Here is a 19,718-nt window from a genome sequence, read left to right as displayed (position 1 = left end):
TGCAAGTGTCGCTTCCAGGCGCGCCCTTTCCACGTCTAGCGAGGCTTGTCGTTGTGCCCTCTCTGCTTCCAAGGATGCTTGTTGTAATTTCAGTTGCATCTCTTGCTCAGCAAAGGTGGCCCGTGTCTTTGCTGCTTCAGCCTTTGCGCGGGCGATGGCGGCTGCATTGCCAACAGATGATGCCTTGGAGGAACTGACATGTGATCTTGTCTTGAGAGATGTCTGGCTTCGTGACATAGTTTGACCGTAGAGATCGCCGTGTTGCCTGTTTGCAGGTGACTGCGTAGACAGTAGCAGACCTCAGTGTAGTCTTAATCCTTTCCTTCTTGATTCCAGCAGTCGTTTTACTGTCCTGCCCCCACTTCACGCACCCCCGGGGTCTATGTGGAGCTCGACAGGCAGCTAAACACCTTCCTACTAGCCAATAAATGAGACTGGTTGAAAGTCTGTAGCTTTATTAACTGGTCGTAGGATTAGGGTAAAACTGAGGAACAAACAAGAATATACATGCCATTAGATTACAGCAATACATAAGAACAAGGCACATTGAATAAATGTACTACATATACAGGTAACAGGCTGACATATATTAAGCCTGTATACAAATAAACAGTAGAAATAACAGTTATAGTACAGTATGAACAGTGTATGGCAGTACAAATACAGTATAGGACCATACATGGCTGACCATGAGGCTAGGCCGAGCTTCACAACTACACCAACTGATATATTACAGTCCCATGTAACAGAGTGAATACTGTCCTAACAGTATTCCTGTGGCTGCTGATAGCCAGTAATATAAACCATCTATCTGCTTACCGACTATACTTGGACGAGAGGGATGGAATGAATCAAAATGGTCTTCTCTCAGAGCAGATATAGAAGGGACTGCCCTTCTTCTTCCCAGAATGCTTTTCACCTTCTCATGGGTGGGGAAAACAAGAAATTACACAAAGGAGGAAATTACTAACACTGGCCACTAGATGGCACCTGGAGCACTAATTACTTGCATAGAAAATAACGTCACAAATCTCAGTCTATAACATTACGCCTATGAGCAGCACAATCTATCTATCCATCTATCTATCTACATACATACACTAACTGTTATATATTATACATGATCGAACAGACAATCTACACTACCACTAACAATAAAATAAACCACAATTGATATATATATATAATAATATCTACACAATTATATATTCCCTACCTGCCTATTCTAATATTATCGTAGAGCTAGAAAGGTAGATAGATAGAACAAAAGATGGATAGATTGTATAGATAGATAGAAATCTATCTATACAAAGACTGTATAGATGTGTAACACTGTATTTTTTGACACAGTATTATTCTGGCAGCAGTTCCCTCTAAGGGTATGTTCACACGCCCTATTTACGGACGTAATTCAGGCATTTTATGCCTTTTTTTTTTCGTAAAAAGACGCCCGCCTCAAAGAAGTGCATTTCACTTTTTGGGACGTAATTGGAGCCGTTTTTCATTGACTCCAATGAAAACCAGCTCCAATTACGTCCGTAAAAAACACAGCGAAAAACGCGTGCACTTGTCAAAATGTCTGAAATTCAGGAGCTGTTTTCGCCTGAAAACAGCTCCGGAATTTCAGACGTAATTGGCATTGCCGTGTGAACATACCCTTAGTCTCTTCTTCTCCTCACACTGATACAATGTGTGAGGAGAAGAAAGGAAGCAGGAGATTTGCTGCTAGAACTCTCAAAATAAAAACAAGTGTGATCACTGTGATTTTCACAGTGATCACATATTCAGGGACCTACAGATAGGTCCCTGATACCCTGACCAGTGCCCAGAGCTGTTGGGAACAGCGTGGATACACTATATTTTACATATAAATACATGTGATTGCTGTGATGGGTTGTCACAGCGATCACATGTTCAGGGACAAAAAGATTGGCCCCTGATACTCTGCCCAGTGCCCAGGGATGTTAGCAACAGCCAGGGCACAGGGCTGTGTGCACACAATCACGCGTGCACACTCTCTGAAGTGCGGCCGTAATTAGTCTATTCGGCGGACTTCAGAGACCCTGACCGCTGGCTGTAAAAACACAGCCAGCGGTCGGGAACCAGTTAAAGTCAGATTTATATTACTACCTGGGCATTTTATCCCTTGTTTTTGGGATACTATTGTAGGTTTTCGTGCATGTAGATGAAGGGCCCTTATATGATGTGTTTAGAGGAGGTTTTTTTTAGGTTGTGGCTAATGCAAGCCAAACCTTAGGGCAGTGGCGTAACTACCGCCGTAGCAGCAGTAGCGGCTGCTACGGGGCCCGGGGCATGAGGGGGCCCGTGTCGCCCGCCGGCACGGACCCCCACCATGGCCGGAGGCTCCGCTAGCAGCCGTTATGGCTGCTACTGCGAGATGCCACAGAACACTACGGCAGAGCAGGGAGGTATCTCCCCGCTCTGCCATTAACTGGTTCCCGACCGCTGGCTGTGTTTTTACGGCCAGCGGTCAGGGTCCTTAAAACCCGAGCCATAGACTTTCTATGGCTCGGGTTTTAACTTGCTGCCCGCACGATCGGGCACCTGAATGTCGGGTCTCCGGCTGTCAGTGACTGCCGGGGACCCTGAGGAGAAGACAGAAGCAGCTATTCTGCTTCTGTCTTCTCCGATGTCTTCTTACACAGCGTTCAATGAACGCTGTGTATAGGAATAGAGACAGCAGCAGCGGCGCTGTCTCTATTCCTCCCGGTGATCATGTGACTGGTCACATGATCGCCGGGTGCCGTTAGTGACAGCCTGCTGCTGGGTCTTACTAGACCCAGCACAGCTCTATTAGTGACAATCGTCACTATGAGAGGGCTGATTTCCCCTGTAACTGGGGCTGCTGTGCAGCTCCAGTTACAGTGGAAAAACATGGTGTAAAAGAAAGAAAAAATATATATAAAGTTCCCCAAAGGTCTTCTTTGACCTTTGGGGGACAGACCATAGTAATAAAAAAAATAATAAATGAAAGTGCAAAAAAAAATTTAATAATAAATACACATAAAATACCCACCCCAAAAAAAAAACGTTCCCCCCCCCGCCAATCATTGTTGTAACGCTAGCGCTGACCCAATTACCCTAATATAGACATGTAATATATAAAGATTTACGGTAGACAATGACGATCACAAATAAAACTATGTTATTACCAAAAAAAAAAATAGCTGAAACGTAAAAAAGCTTATTTTTTTACTATTATTTTCAAACTTTATGAATAAAAATTCTAAAATAGCAAAAAAGGTGTGTATAAAAATGATAAAAAATGAAACCTGCATTGTCTACGGAAAAAAACATCGCAAAAATCACGTCGTTAGCAAAATAAATAAAAAAGTTATAGCCATTTAACTAACACGTGCTAAAAATGGCTAAACGGTGTCTGGTCCTGAAGGCGCAAAATAGAGCAAAATACATGTATCCCCTCTCCACAGGATCTCCACAGGACAGGGGATACATGTGTGATCGCTGGCAGGGATAGGGAGAACGGGGGACTGAAAGTCCCCTGAAGTTCTCCATCACAAACCTCGGACTTCCGGGGTCTGTGTCGGCAGCTCCGTAGAAATGAATGGAGCGCCGGTCGTGCTTGTGCGCATGCGTGACCAGCGTTCCTTTCATCTTTATTGAGCTGCGCAGACGCCGGAAGTCAGAGGTTAGTCATGGAGAACTTCAGGGGACTTTCAGTCCCCCGTTCTCCCTATTGCTGCCAGCGATCACTCATGTATCCTGTGGATAGGGCATACATGTATTTTGTAGGACACACTGTAGGTCGCATTTTTTTGGGAAGGGGACGCTGTATGGCGTTCCCTACAGGGGGGTGTGGCTGTATGGTGTTCCCTACAAGGGGGGGGGTGGCTGTATGGCGTTCCCTACAGGGGGGGAGCTGTATCGCGTTCCCTACAGGGGGGGGGCTGTATGGCGTTCTCTACAGGGGGGGGCTGTATGGCGTTCCCTACAGGGGGGGCTGTATGGCGTTTTCTACAGGGGGGGGCTGTATGGCGTTCTCTGCAGGGGGGCTGTATGGCGTTATCTACAGGGGGGGTTGTATGGCGTTCTCTACTGGGGGCTGTATGGCGTTCTCTACAGGGGGATGTATGGTGCTATCTACAGAGGGGGGCTGTATGGCGTTATCTACAGGGGGGGCTGTAAAAAAGGCACTATCTACAAGGGGGGGTTGTGTGACACCCAGGGGAGGGGGGGGGGCCCAGTCAAAAGTTTGCTATGGGGCCCAGTCTTTCCTAGTTACGCCCCTGCCTTAAGGCCACGTTATTCCAAATGAACTCAGATGCCAAAGTGCAAAACTGGATTGTGTACTTGCCAACAGATAAAGTCTCTTGTTTAAGTCACAAGAGTGCAGGCCACCAACTAATCGTTGCTTTCTCTAAGTGGCGTGTCAAGAGGCTCTCTGGTCATGAGTGATACAATGTATGCCACACTTGCTCGATCTGTGGAGAGCTACTGTTCAGAAACCTGAAACAGCATGGTGGAGAAGTTTAGAAATCCACGCTACATCTTAGAATATCCGCTGTATCTAGGTGGCATTGGCAGGTACAGAGGCCACCCTGATGTGACAATCAGAGAATATACTGGTACTGAAGGAACCAGTTGAACTATTGGTTGTATTGTAAAACCTGGCAGCATGGCATCCAATTGTGCAGAAATCGCTTGGATGATGTCTGATTGTTGGTTTCCCTGTTGTGTCACTTCTTGCGGCAGTCGGTAGTTGCCTGGTGCTGCAGTGTCATCTAGTAGCAAGGTGTCAGCGAGACCCAGGGTCATGTCCCTGGAGTAGCTACCATTAGCAACTGCTGAGGGCTTGCAGACTATATTATATGGTTCACTGAAGTGACAACTGAGTAAAATATACCTTTTATTAGTAACTCGTTTAAAAACAGGGGTAACACACCACTGTGAAATAGCCTCACCGTGAATTAAAAAATGTATTAAACAAAAAACACTGAGTCGTTGTGATAAATATGTCTCAGTGTTTATAACAGTATTTGTCTGGAACCAGCATATATCCTGGGCACAACAATAGTACAATCCCCAAGTAGAACACCAGTGTCCGAAAAAATCGGATCTCCTAGCGCTGGGTGTAACACAATGTTACTGTCCCCTATGCAAACATTCCATATACAATAAACGACCCTACGCGTTTCAGATACTCATCCTCAGGGGTCCGTATCTTGGTAACTCTGGCCTCATCACCAGCGATAATAGCATTCAACAGCAGATATTCTGCTGTGCGTCACGGGAAGATGCACGTATCGATGTCAACGGCATACTCCATTACAGGCGCTGGGTTACTATAAACACCTAAACTCCACCCCTCGTATTTGGCGGCGAACATGAACTGACCAATCACAACACCCTCGATTCGTGACACCTGCCCATGTGACCCCCCGCCATCAGCTGACAGCCCGGGGTCATCATCGACCGCATCATGCCGAACGCGCAGGCGCAGTAGAAGCCAAGGACGTGTCGCCCGGACTGCCATGCACGAGGAAGGTAAGCGCAAAACGATAATATATTTTATTGAGTATATCTTGCGGGACAGTTACCCACCGCAAGCGGACTACCTCATAAAGCAACTCTAAAGTAAATGAACACATATAAGGTGGACAAGATTACTGAGTCCCTCACATTAAGAAAAACTGACAATTGATCTCTTTATATGTCGGCTGGCCAATATGGCCATCTCAAAAAATGGTACATTATGCAAATAGACAACCCAAGGTAAGGGTTGGCCACCTAAAGGGGGAAGGTTTTGCATATTAAATAAAACATGTATAATTAGTCTGCTCGTTTAAACCCGCTGGTTGTATACATGCCAGTCTATGGATCCATTGGGCTTCTTTACGTAAAATAAGGTTATCCCAGTCACCTCCTCTTTTAGGGGGTCTAATGAGTTCAATTGCTTGAAACTTTAAACATGCTGCCTGGCCTTGGTGTTTAGCATGCACATGCTTAGATATTGGGGTGTCCCTAACATGGATAATATCTCCAACATGCTCCCTAATCCGGCGTCGAAATTGTCGTGATGTTTTGCCCACATAATTCAGGGGGCATGGGCATGTAATTAGGTAAACCACTCCCGCTGTCTTGCAATTGACAAAATCCCGAATGTTGTATTTTTTCTGTGTTGCAACACTGGTGAAACTATTCCCTTTGAAAATGAAATCACAAGCTTTGCAGCTACCACATCTAAAAGTGCCTGGTATTTGTCTATCCAGCCACGTACCCCTGGGTGTAATGGGGTCAAAACAACTGTGCATGACTCTGTCCCTAATGTTTTTCCCTCTCCGATACGTGACAGAAGGCCACTGTGTGATCTGATCTACCAAATCTGTATCAGAACTGAGAATACGCCAATACCTTTTCAGGATCTGCATAATATCATTTTGTTTGGAATCATAGGTGCCTATGAGTCTCGTAACTTGTTCTTCTTTTCGTTTTTTTAGGAACCAGGAGACATTGTCTGTCTGCATCCCTTGCTCCCTCATAGGCCTTCCTGATGACACTCTTGGGGAAACCTCTATCCTTCAATCTTGTTTTGAGTTCCTGGGCCTGGCACTCAAAATCACCCATAGAGCTACAATTCCTGCGTACTCTCATAAATTGGCCTTTTGGAATGCCACGTTTGAGGGGATAAGGATGACAACTATTCCATTGCAAGAAACTATTGGTTGCTGTTTCTTTCCGATATACCTTGGTACGAATTGTACCTTCTTCTGTTTTTATAATTTTCAAATCCAGAAAAGACAATTCTTTTTCACTGATCTCGCATGTGAATTTTAGCCCTACATCATTTTTGTTGAGGGCTGCTACAAAACTATGGAACTCATCCTTTGTGGAGTTCCAGAGAATCAGCACGTCATCAATATATCTAATCCATAATCCAACGGATGAAGTCCATTTGGCCAGTTTGTCCCCAAAGACAATTGTCTCCTCCCACCAGCCAAGAAATAAATTTGCATAGGTGGGAGCAGCAGGACTCCCCATTGCAGTACCACATTGCTGATGAAAGATCTTGTCTTCAAAGATAAATATATTTTTTTCAAGAACAAACTGTAGTAACTGCAAAACAAACTGGTTATGGGCTGCGAACTGAGTGCCTCTTGATCCCAGATAGTACTCGATCGCTTTATAACCCAATTTGTGAGGTATGGATGAATACAACGCCTCAACATCCAGGCTAGCCAAGAGTGTGTCTTTCTCCAAAGAAATACCGTCAATCTGTTTCAAGACATCCATAGTGTCACGTACATATGATGTGAGACTCAAAACAAAGGGGCGCAACACCTGATCAACATATGTACTCACATTTTGGGTTAAATTATTAATGCCTGAAACAATAGGTCTGCCACGTAAGGGGGGATACCCTTTGTGGATTTTGGGCAGGCTATAAAAACACGCCATGATGGGAAATTGTGGGTACATGAACCCAAACTCACTCGCACTAATCAAAGATCTGCTCTTTGCATCACTCAGAATGCCCAGCAACTCTTTCTTGAATAGTGCTGTTGGGTTGTCCTTTAAAATGGTGTAACAGTCAGGGTTAAGTAAAATGTCCTCGCACATTTTTTTATAATCATCCCTACTCATGACCACGATGTTCCCACCTTTATCAGATGCCTTTAGAACAATATTTTGTTTTTTCTCTAAAGTGGTCAGAGCTAATCGTTCGGACCAAGACAAGTTGTTATCTATGCCCCTACTGTCCTGACTAAGATTATTGATCTCCTCTCCTACCATCTCCACAAATAAATCCACATTGGTAAAGTCTCCTATAGGTGGCAGCTTCCTACTCTTCATTTTAAGATTGGTAAAAGGACCTAAACCTGGGGCTCTACCAGCTTCCTCTAATAGCCCCTCCAAGGCCACAAGGCCTTCCATATCAGACTCTTCCAACCCTAGTTCCATGCATTTTTTCCTATTATGGTGTTTAAAGAATTTGATCCATTTAAGTTTGCGAGCAAATAAATTAAGATCCTTTATCCAAGAAAATGAGTCAAATTTAACTGTGGGGACAAAGGAAAGTCCCTTTTCTAATAGTGTACTCTCTGATGCACTCAAAATATGTTCAGATAGGTTAACGATTTGTAGCCTATCCATGTTATTTCCCTTCACTAATCCTTTTGTCCCCTCAGCATATAGCGGGAAATGGGGGGATTGTTGGCTAAAAAATTATTGCCACTGTTAGAAGAGGCTCTAGCACGACCTCTATTTCTACCTCTAAGTCCTCCCCTGAATTTTTGTTTCCCACCACTACCACCAAAGAAAGGGCCCCCTCTTTCAGAGTCTGTTGTTTCACTCTCTGATGTGGAAGGGTCAGATTCCCTCGGCCCCCTATTGGTCTGTTGATATTGCTGTTGTTGTGTGTTAACAAAATCGTAAGCTTTTTTCTCCCTAAATTCCTGTAGGTCTCTCTGGAATTGGAAGTGTTTACGTTCCTTTAAATGATTAGTAAACCTTTCTAAAGTTTGTTGAAGGATTTTATCTTTTTTATCAAAACCAGGGGTATCTACCAAAGACTTAGCTGCCTCGATCTCTTTTTTAAAGGCATGGTGTTCGCAGAAAAACATGTTTTTTTTTTAAAAATTAAACATTTAGTGTGTGGGTGATTAAACATGGTTCAAATTTTTTTTATTTTTTTCACGAGTCAGGAAATAGTCAGGAAATATTATAAATTAATTCTAATTTATAATACTACCCATTTTTGGTCACTAGATGGAGCTAGTTCCCAAAATTGCAGCATTGCAACATTGGGTTAAAAGCCCTCGCTCTAGTGAGCTCTCAGCATCCCCCCCTCCTTTATCCTGGCTAGTGCCGGGATAAACGAGGGGTTTGAAAGGTTTAACCTCCTACACTGTGTGTCGCCATTTTTTGAGGTAACCCACAGTGTAGTAGGTTTACATACAGTAGTAAACACACACAAACACTAACATACATTGAAATGTCTTACCTGCTCCTGCCGCCGCGGCTCCCTCCGGCCCGTCCGCTCCCTTTGCTGCCGCTGTTCCATGTGCACAAGTCCGGAAGCCGCGACCGGAAGTAGTAATATTACAGTCCGGCCGCGACTTCCGGTCCACAGGAAAATGGCGCCGGACGGCGCCAATTTCGAATAGGACTGTCTGGGAGCGGCGCATGCGCAGTTCCCACACAGACGCCGTACACGGACGTGAATGGGACGGGAGCCGTTCACAGTCCCTATGGGACTGTGGCTGCCGTACTCCATGTCTGTGTGTGTCGTTAATCGACACACACAGAAATGGAACAAAAAATGGCAGCCCCCATAGGGAAGAAAAAGTGTAAAAATAAGAAAAAGTAAAACACAAACACACAAATGAATAAAAACGTTTTTATTAAAGCACTAACATCTTTAACATATAAAAAAAATTATTTGCCATGACACTGTTCCTTTAAGCTCAGCACTAATAAAGTCAAACTGGACTTTCTCTTCCTCTACTAAAATCTGCATAAGCCTAAGTGAACTCCCTGTGATCTCCTGTTCCCACCTTTCTTTTATATTAGCGGTTTTTAATCTTGATGCTGGAACAATGGGGACCCTAAGGCCTCTGGGAACTATATTGTTTTTTAAATAGTTTTCCAGACTCTGAATCTCCCACCAGCTTCTAGTGTAATCCTTATGCAATCTATTAAGGTTTTTAAAGGTAGATTTAAGAGATGCACCCTGTACTGTATACCTCACTCATCCACCCTTCTGTGTTTAAATCAGAGAGTGCAAAGGCTGCCATACCCAGATATAATGAAATAATTAACTGTATGGACTAAATATGAATTCACTGTATAATTTGATATAAATCTAATTGTGCTCCCACAATATGGAAAAGTTATTATATGGTTCACTGAAGTGACAACTGAGTAAAATATACCTTTTATTAGTAACTCGTTTAAAAACAGGGGTAACACACCACTGTGAAATAGCCTCACCGTGAATTAAAAAATGTATTAAACAAAAAACACTGAGTCGTTGTGATAAATATGTCTCAGTGTTTATAACAGTATTTGTCTGGAACCAGCATATATCCTGGGCACAACAATAGTACAATCCCCAAGTAGAACACCAGTGTCCGAAAAAATCGGATCTCCTAGCGCTGGGTGTAACACAATGTTACTGTCCCCTATGCAAACATTCCATATACAATAAACGACCCTACGCGTTTCAGATACTCATCCTCAGGGGTCCGTATCTTGGTAACTCTGGCCTCATCACCAGCGATAATAGCATTCAACAGCAGATATTCTGCTGTGCGTCACGGGAAGATGCACGTATCGATGTCAACGGCATACTCCATTACAGGCGCTGGGTTACTATAAACACCTAAACTCCACCCCTCGTATTTGGCGGCGAACATGAACTGACCAATCACAACACCCTCGATTCGTGACACCTGCCCATGTGACCCCCCGCCGTCAGCTGACAGCCCGGGGTCATCATCGACCGCATCATGCCGAACGCGCAGGCGCAGTAGAAGCCAAGGACGTGTCGCCCGGACTGCCATGCACGAGGAAGGTAAGCGCAAAACGATAATATATTTTATTGAGTATATCTTGCGGGACAGTTACCCACCGCAAGCGGACTACCTCATAAAGCAACTCTAAAGTAAATGAACACATATAAGGTGGACAAGATTACTGAGTCCCTCACATTAAGAAAAACTGACAATTGATCTCTTTATATGTCGGCTGGCCAATATGGCCATCTCAAAAAATGGTACATTATGCAAATAGACAACCCAAGGTAAGGGTTGGCCACCTAAAGGGGGAAGGTTTTGCATATTAAATAAAACATGTATAATTAGTCTGCTCGTTTAAACCCGCTGGTTGTATACATGCCAGTCTATGGATCCATTGGGCTTCTTTACGTAAAATAAGGTTATCCCAGTCACCTCCTCTTTTAGGGGGTCTAATGAGTTCAATTGCTTGAAACTTTAAACATGCTGCCTGGCCTTGGTGTTTAGCATGCACATGCTTAGATATTGGGGTGTCCCTAACATGGATAATATCTCCAACATGCTCCCTAATCCGGCGTCGAAATTGTCGTGATGTTTTGCCCACATAATTCAGGGGGCATGGGCATGTAATTAGGTAAACCACTCCCGCTGTCTTGCAATTGACGAGCAGACTAATTATACATGTTTTATTTAATATGCAAAACCTTCCCCCTTTAGGTGGCCAACCCTTACCTTGGGTTGTCTATTTGCATAATGTACCATTTTTTGAGATGGCCATATTGGCCAGCCGACATATAAAGAGATCAATTGTCAGTTTTTCTTAATGTGAGGGACTCAGTAATCTTGTCCACCTTATATGTGTTCATTTACTTTAGAGTTGCTTTATGAGGTAGTCCGCTTGCGGTGGGTAACTGTCCCGCAAGATATACTCAATAAAATATATTATCGTTTTGCGCTTACCTTCCTCGTGCATGGCAGTCCGGGCGACACGTCCTTGGCTTCTACTGCGCCTGCGCGTTCGGCATGATGCGGTCGATGATGACCCCGGGCTGTCAGCTGACGGCGGGGGGTCACATGGGCAGGTGTCACGAATCGAGGGTGTTGTGATTGGTCAGTTCATGTTCGCCGCCAAATACGAGGGGTGGAGTTTAGGTGTTTATAGTAACCCAGCGCCTGTAATGGAGTATGCCGTTGACATCGATACGTGCATCTTCCCGTGACGCACAGCAGAATATCTGCTGTTGAATGCTATTATCGCTGGTGATGAGGCCAGAGTTACCAAGATACGGACCCCTGAGGATGAGTATCTGAAACGCGTAGGGTCGTTTATTGTATATGGAATGTTTGCATAGGGGACAGTAACATTGTGTTACACCCAGCGCTAGGAGATCCGATTTTTTCGGACACTGGTGTTCTACTTGGGGATTGTACTATTGTTGTGCCCAGGATATATGCTGGTTCCAGACAAATACTGTTATAAACACTGAGACATATTTATCACAACGACTCAGTGTTTTTTGTTTAATACATTTTTTAATTCACGGTGAGGCTATTTCACAGTGGTGTGTTACCCCTGTTTTTAAACGAGTTACTAATAAAAGGTATATTTTACTCAGTTGTCACTTCAGTGAACCATATAATAACTTTTCCATATTGTGGGAGCACAATTAGATTTATATCAAATTATACAGTGAATTCATATTTAGTCCATACAGTTAATTATTTCATTATATCTGGGTATGGCAGCCTTTGCACTCTCTGATTTAAACACAGAAGGGTGGATGAGTGAGGCAAAAAGTGTCTTTTCTGAATGTGAACTGGTGTATACAGTACAGGGTGCATCTCTTAAATCTACCTTTAAAAACCTTAATAGATTGCATAAGGATTACACTAGAAGCTGGTGGGAGATTCAGAGTCTGGAAAACTATTTAAAAAACAATATAGTTCCCAGAGGCCTTAGGGTCCCCATTGTTCCAGCATCAAGATTAAAAACCGCTAATATAAAAGAAAGGTGGGAACAGGAGATCACAGGGAGTTCACTTAGGCTTATGCAGATTTTAGTAGAGGAAGAGAAAGTCCAGTTTGACTTTATTAGTGCTGAGCTTAAAAAAGAGATCGAGGCAGCTAAGTCTTTGGTAGATACCCCTGGTTTTGATAAAAAAGATAAAATCCTTCAACAAACTTTAGAAAGGTTTACTAATCATTTAAAGGAACGTAAACACTTCCAATTCCAGAGAGACCTACAGGAATTTAGGGAGAAAAAAGCTTACGATTTTGTTAACACACAACAACAGCAATATCAACAGACCAATAGGGGGCCGAGGGAATCTGACCCTTCCACATCAGAGAGTGAAACAACAGACTCTGAAAGAGGGGGCCCTTTCTTTGGTGGTAGTGGTGGGAAACAAAAATTCAGGGGAGGACTTAGAGGTAGAAATAGAGGTCGTGCTAGAGCCTCTTCTAACAGTGGCAATAATTTTTTAGCCAACAATCCCCCCATTTCCCGCTATATGCTGAGGGGACAAAAGGATTAGTGAAGGGAAATAACATGGATAGGCTACAAATCGTTAACCTATCTGAACATATTTTGAGTGCATCAGAGAGTACACTATTAGAAAAGGGACTTTCCTTTGTCCCCACAGTTAAATTTGACTCATTTTCTTGGATAAAGGATCTTAATTTATTTGCTCGCAAACTTAAATGGATCAAATTCTTTAAACACCATAATAGGAAAAAATGCATGGAACTAGGGTTGGAAGAGTCTGATATGGAAGGCCTTGTGGCCTTGGAGGGGCTATTAGAGGAATCTGGTAGAGCCCCAGGTTTAGGTCCTTTTACCAATCTTAAAATGAAGAGTAGGAAGCTGCCACCTATAGGAGACTTTACCAATGTGGATTTATTTGTGGAGATGGTAGGAGAGGAGATCAATAATCTTAGTCAGGACAGTAGGGGCATAGATAACAACTTGTCTTGGTCCGAACGATTAGCTCTGACCACTTTAGAGAAAAAACAAAATATTGTTCTAAAGGCATCTGATAAAGGTGGGAACATCGTGGTCATGAGTAGGGATGATTATAAAAAAATGTGCGAGGACATTTTACTTAACCCTGACTGTTACACCATTTTAAAGGACAACCCAACAGCACTATTCAAGAAAGAGTTGCTGGGCATTCTGAGTGATGCAAAGAGCAGATCTTTGATTAGTGCGAGTGAGTTTGGGTTCATGTACCCACAATTTCCCATCATGGCGTGTTTTTATAGCCTGCCCAAAATCCACAAAGGGTATCCCCCCTTATGTGGCAGACCTATTGTTTCAGGCATTAATAATTTAACCCAAAACGTGAGTACATATGTTGATCAGGTGTTGCGCCCCTTTGTTTTGAGTCTCACATCATATGTACGTGACACTATGGATGTCTTGAAACAGATTGACGGTATTTCTTTGGAGAAAGACACACTCTTGGCTAGCCTGGATGTTGAGGCGTTGTATTCATCCATACCTCACAAATTGGGTTATAAAGCGATCGAGTACTATCTGGGATCAAGAGGCACTCAGTTTGCAGCCCATAACCAGTTTGTTTTGCAGTTACTACAGTTTGTTCTTGAAAAAAATATATTTATCTTTGAAGACAAGATCTTTCATCAGCAATGTGGTACTGCAATGGGGAGTCCTGCTGCTCCCACCTATGCAAATTTATTTCTTGGCTGGTGGGAGGAGACAATTGTCTTTGGGGACAAACTGGCCAAATGGACTTCATCCGTTGGATTATGGATTAGATATATTGATGACGTGCTGATTCTCTGGAACTCCACAAAGGATGAGTTCCATAGTTTTGTAGCAGCCCTCAACAAAAATGATGTAGGGCTAAAATTCACATGCGAGATCAGTGAAAAAGAATTGTCTTTTCTGGATTTGAAAATTATAAAAACAGAAGAAGGTACAATTCGTACCAAGGTATATCGGAAAGAAACAGCAACCAATAGTTTCTTGCAATGGAATAGTTGTCATCCTTATCCCCTCAAACGTGGCATTCCAAAAGGCCAATTTATGAGAGTACGCAGGAATTGTAGCTCTATGGGTGATTTTGAGTGCCAGGCCCAGGAACTCAAAACAAGATTAAAGGATAGAGGTTTCCCCAAGAGTGTCATCAGGAAGGCCTATGAGGGAGCAAGGGATGCAGACAGACAATGTCTCCTGGTTCCTAAAAAACGAAAAGAAGAACAAGTTACGAGACTCATAGGCACCTATGATTCCAAACAAAATGATATTATGCAGATCCTGAAAAGGTATTGGCGTATTCTCAGTTCTGATACAGATTTGGTAGATCAGATCACACAGTGGCCTTCTGTCACGTATCGGAGAGGGAAAAACATTAGGGACAGAGTCATGCACAGTTGTTTTGACGCCATTACACCCAGGGGTACGTGGCTGGATAGACAAATACCAGGCACTTTTAGATGTGGTAGCTGCAAAGCTTGTGATTTCATTTTCAAAGGGAATAGTTTCACCAGTGTTGCAACACAGAAAAAATACAACATTCGGGATTTTGTCAATTGCAAGACAGCGGGAGTGGTTTACCTAATTACATGCCCATGCCCCCTGAATTATGTGGGCAAAACATCACGACAATTTCGACGCCGGATTAGGGAGCATGTTGGAGATATTATCCATGTTAGGGACACCCCAATATCTAAGCATGTGCATGCTAAACACCAAGGCCAGGCAGCATGTTTAAAGTTTCAAGCAATTGAACTCATTAGACCCCCTAAAAGAGGAGGTGACTGGGATAACCTTATTTTACGTAAAGAAGCCCAATGGATCCATAGACTGGCATGTATACAACCAGCGGGTTTAAACGAGCAGACTAATTATACATGTTTTATTTAATATGCAAAACCTTCCCCCTTTAGGTGGCCAACCCTTACCTTGGGTTGTCTATTTGCATAATGTACCATTTTTTGAGATGGCCATATTGGCCAGCCGACATATAAAGAGATCAATTGTCAGTTTTTCTTAATGTGAGGGACTCAGTAATCTTGTCCACCTTATATGTGTTCATTTACATTAGAGTTGCTTTATGAGGTAGTCCGCTTGCGGTGGGTAACTGTCCCGCAAGATATACTCAATAAAATATATTATCGTTTTGCGCTTACCTTCCTCGTGCATGGCAGTCCGGGCGACACATCCTTGGCTTCTACTGCGCCTGCGCGTTCGGCATGATGCGGTCGATGATGACCCCGGGCTGTCAGCTGACGGCGGGGGGTCACATGGGCAGGTGTCACGAATCGAGGGTGTTGTGATTGGTCAGTTCATGTTCGCCGCCAAATACGAGGGGTGGAGTTTAGGTGTTTATAGTAACCCAGCGCCTGTAATGGAGTATGCCGTTGACATCGATACGTGCATCTTCCCGTGACGCACAGCAGAATATCTGCTGTTGAATGCTATTATCGCTGGTGATGAGGCCAGAGTTACCAAGATACGGACCCCTGAGGATGAGTATCTGAAACGCGTAGGGTCGTTTATTGTATATGGAATGTTTGCATAGGGGACAGTAACATTGTGTTACACCCAGCGCTAGGAGATCCGATTTTTTCGGACACTGGTGTTCTACTTGGGGATTGTACTATTGTTGTGCCCAGGATATATGCTGGTTCCAGACAAATACTGTTATAAACACTGAGACATATTTATCACAACGACTCAGTGTTTTTTGTTTAATACATTTTTTAATTCACGGTGAGGCTATTTCACAGTGGTGTGTTACCCCTGTTTTTAAACGAGTTACTAATAAAAGGTATATTTTACTCAGTTGTCACTTCAGTGAACCATATAATAACTTTTCCATATTGTGGGAGCACAATTAGATTTATATCAAATTATACAGTGAATTCAGACTATATTATATAAACAAAAGCAGAGTTGTACAAATCTGTACAGTTCTTTCAACACAGGGAGAAATACAGTTTAAAGGGGTTGTCCAGTCATAATAAATTGATGGCCTATACTCAGAATAGGCCATTAACATCTGATTGCTGGGGGTCCGACTTTCGGCTAATGTGAAGGGGCCGTAGCGCTCGTACGAGCACTGCTTCCCTTTAATTCCTTATCTGCTCATAAAACTGTGAACCAGCACTACAAGTGTGTCGGCAATTCACAGGTAATGAATGGGAAGCAGCGATCGTATGATCGGCATGGGTCCCGGTAGTCGGACCCCCACCAATTAGATATTGATGGGCTATCCTGAGAATACGCCATCAATTTGTTATGACTGGACAACCCCTTTAAGGCAGGGATTGATCCGAAGACAGGCTCAGGAAACAGTCCGGGTCAAATACAAAAAAGGAACGACACCACCTTCACAAATGTGGCTGTTCAGTGCAGGTTTAAAAAATCAGAAGTGATCAGCTGACACAGGCTGATCTCTTTAAGGCCTTATTCAGACAAACGTGGGGGAAACTTGGAGGTGAAAAGCGCTAGTTTTTCACGTCCGAGTTGCCCCCGTGTGGGTCCTGTTCTCACGGATCCCCATAGACTTGCGTCTAAGGAGGGATCCGTGAAAACGGAAGAAAATAGGACATGTTCTATTTTTCAACGGAGCCTTCGCAAGGTCCATTGAAACTATGGCCGTGTGAACGGCCCCATTGAAATACATACGTTGTTTTAACGGCCATCACCCGGACGTATTCTACGTTAGGCCTCATTCACACGGCAGGGTTTCCCGGACGGGTGCCGGCCGTTCATAAATCGGCCGGCACCCGGCTGCATTAGGAATGATAGACCCCTAATGGGGCTATTCACACGACCGATTTTTTGACGGCCGGAAAATCCGGCCGTCAAAAAATAGGACATGCTCTATCTTTGCCCGGGCACCTGGCCGCCCGGCTACCATACAAGTCTATGGGGCCGGGTATTACACGGCCATCACCGGAATGTGTTCCGAGTGATGGCCGGGTTTCCCGGCGCTTGCGCTCTATCTCCTCCTCCTCACAGCGCAGAGTGCATGTGAGGAGGAGGAGTTGATGCCATTCTGACGAATGGCATCGCTGTACACTGTGCTGCAGGGCCGGGGTGTACAGCAGGTGGAAGGGAGCGCTGCGCTGGCTCCCTTCCCCTGCTTGTTAAAAGCACCCTGGCTCGGCGACACCTTCGATGGCGCCGCTAGTAGTAGTAGCAGCAGCTGCTGCTGCTGCGGCTGCTGCTACTGTAGCGACGCCACTATAGCAGAGCAGGGAGGTATCTCCCCGCTCTGCTATGTGCTAGCCGCACTTTAGCTCCTTGAAGGAGCGGAATCCCCGTGCTTTCGGGGATTCCGCTCCTGGACAGAGCGCTTGATGTCTCTGTCCATATCTGGGCAGTGACATCAGGGGAAACTCCTGAAGCGGAATCCCCGAACACATGGGGATTCCCCTTCAGGAGCTGCCGCTGATGTCACTGTCCGGATCTGCCCGGCCCGGCACGGATGCATAACTTTATGCAAACCGGCCGGGCAAAATGGCCGATTTTACCGGCCGACACTCGGGCTCGGGAACGACCCGGTCATGTGAATCCCGCCTAAGTCTGAATAAGGCCTTAGAGATAGGAGGCCGGTGGTAGCAGCAGTAAAACATGGAGACGGTTATTGCACAGGTATGCACAGTGACACTATGGCTGTGCAGTTAAATTTGATATAATATCAGGTCTCTAAGTGCAATTCCCCCTCAACTAACCCCCCACCCCCTACTTATTACACTGCACAGGGGAACCACTGGCTTTATCCCCTGTAGCAGTGCAGCTACTGGACAGGGCAGAAACTCAGGTTTTAAGCAACCAGGGAGCATGTACAGCACAGAGGGTTTTCTCTGCTATTGCTTGGGTGTAAAGCCTGGAATAGGGCCTGGTTTGCTGGAGTGTGAAGGAGAAGGGCGGGCTTCCACGCCATACAGACAGTCCATGTCTTGGGCTGTCTGATGAGCCTAGTTAGGCTTCACCTGAGACTGCTCTTTAATTCAGGTGTGTGCTGTTCACACAGGGCTCTCAGTCTGGGGAAGACAGGCATGCTAGCCTGTGAGAGTCACCACCGTGTGAGGTAAAGCTGTGAAGGTTTTGAGGTGCTGGGCACAAGGCTCAGTGTCTCGTAGTGAGGGACACTGAATGTGTTAGTTAGAGGCTGGACGGCCTAGGGTTTATTTTGTATGTTTATTGTTGTACCACTGATTGCTGTTGTGAAGACCATAAAGCCAGCTGCGGCTGGTTTAAACCTTTTACTCAAGGAGTTGGAGTGAACTTTCTATGTGTGCCAACCATCTCACCTGGGAGATGGCGATCCCATGAGCTAAGTGGTCCCCAGGATGTCACACCCCGCTCCTTTATGTATTTAACATTTTACTACCACCATCTACACCCCTCCCAAAACAATTAGGCCATAGTTGATATCTCCATGAGGCTGAGAAGTACATACATGACTTACTTATTGCAGAAGACCTGTGCATTCTGTTATTATATTCGCTAATCTTTGTTTGTTGTAACAATATGCTTTTACATCTTATATAATTGTACGATACCATGATTGAGTTCTTCTGTTGTTCTTTTGTACTTATTGTACTTTTGTATTTTTTTATTTTTCTTTCTGTACTGTTTAATGTTTTCAGTAGAACGAGGTTAACCCCTTCCCGCTCAGCCACTTTTGAGCTTCCTTACAGAGCCTCATTTTTAAAATCTGACATGTATCACTTTATGTGGTAATAACTTTGGAATGCTTTTACCTATACGATTGATACTGAGAATTTTTTCTCGTGACATATTGCAATTTATGTCAGATGTAAAATTTGGTAGATAAATTCAGCGTTTATTTGTAAAAAACACCAACATTTTTAGAAAACTTGCAAAAATGAGCATTTTTCTAAATTTAAATGTATCTGCTTGAAAGACAGATAGTTATACCAAACAAAATGGTTACTAATTAACACTTCCCATGTGTCTAATTTATGTTGGCATTGTTTTTTTAACATACTTTTATTTTATAGGATTCAACAAGGCTTATAAGTTTAGCCGAAATTTCTCCCATTTTAAAGAAAATGTCAAAATCCTATTTTTTTAGCGACCATTTCAGTTCGTAAGTAGCTTTGAGGGCCCTATATATTAAAATCCCCCATAAATCACCTAATTTTAAAAACTGCACCCTGCACCCCTCAAAGTATTAAAAACAGCATTTAGAAAGTTTCTTAACCCTTTAGGCGTTTCAC

General features: G+C 43.9%; 1 protein-coding gene and 1 long non-coding RNA gene across 10 annotated transcripts in view; one reads left to right on the top strand and one right to left on the bottom strand.

Annotated features, from left to right (window-relative positions):
• ADGRL3 (adhesion G protein-coupled receptor L3) overlaps positions 1–19,718 on the top strand; it is a 2,099,109-nt gene that overhangs the window by 682,507 nt on the left and 1,396,884 nt on the right. The window lies entirely within an intron of this gene.
• LOC142760727 (uncharacterized) lies at positions 439–868 on the bottom strand. Its single transcript, XR_012883379.1, has 2 exons — positions 820–868; positions 439–484 (listed from the first exon to the last, which is right to left on the bottom strand). It is a non-coding gene; the product is annotated as an uncharacterized LOC142760727 (long non-coding RNA).

Source organism: Rhinoderma darwinii, chromosome 1 (genome assembly GCF_050947455.1).
Source record: "Rhinoderma darwinii isolate aRhiDar2 chromosome 1, aRhiDar2.hap1, whole genome shotgun sequence".
Lineage (NCBI taxonomy): Eukaryota > Metazoa > Chordata > Amphibia > Anura > Rhinodermatidae > Rhinoderma > Rhinoderma darwinii.
The sequence above is the reverse complement of the archived record's forward strand: the minus strand, read 5'-3'. Positions and strand labels throughout refer to the sequence as shown.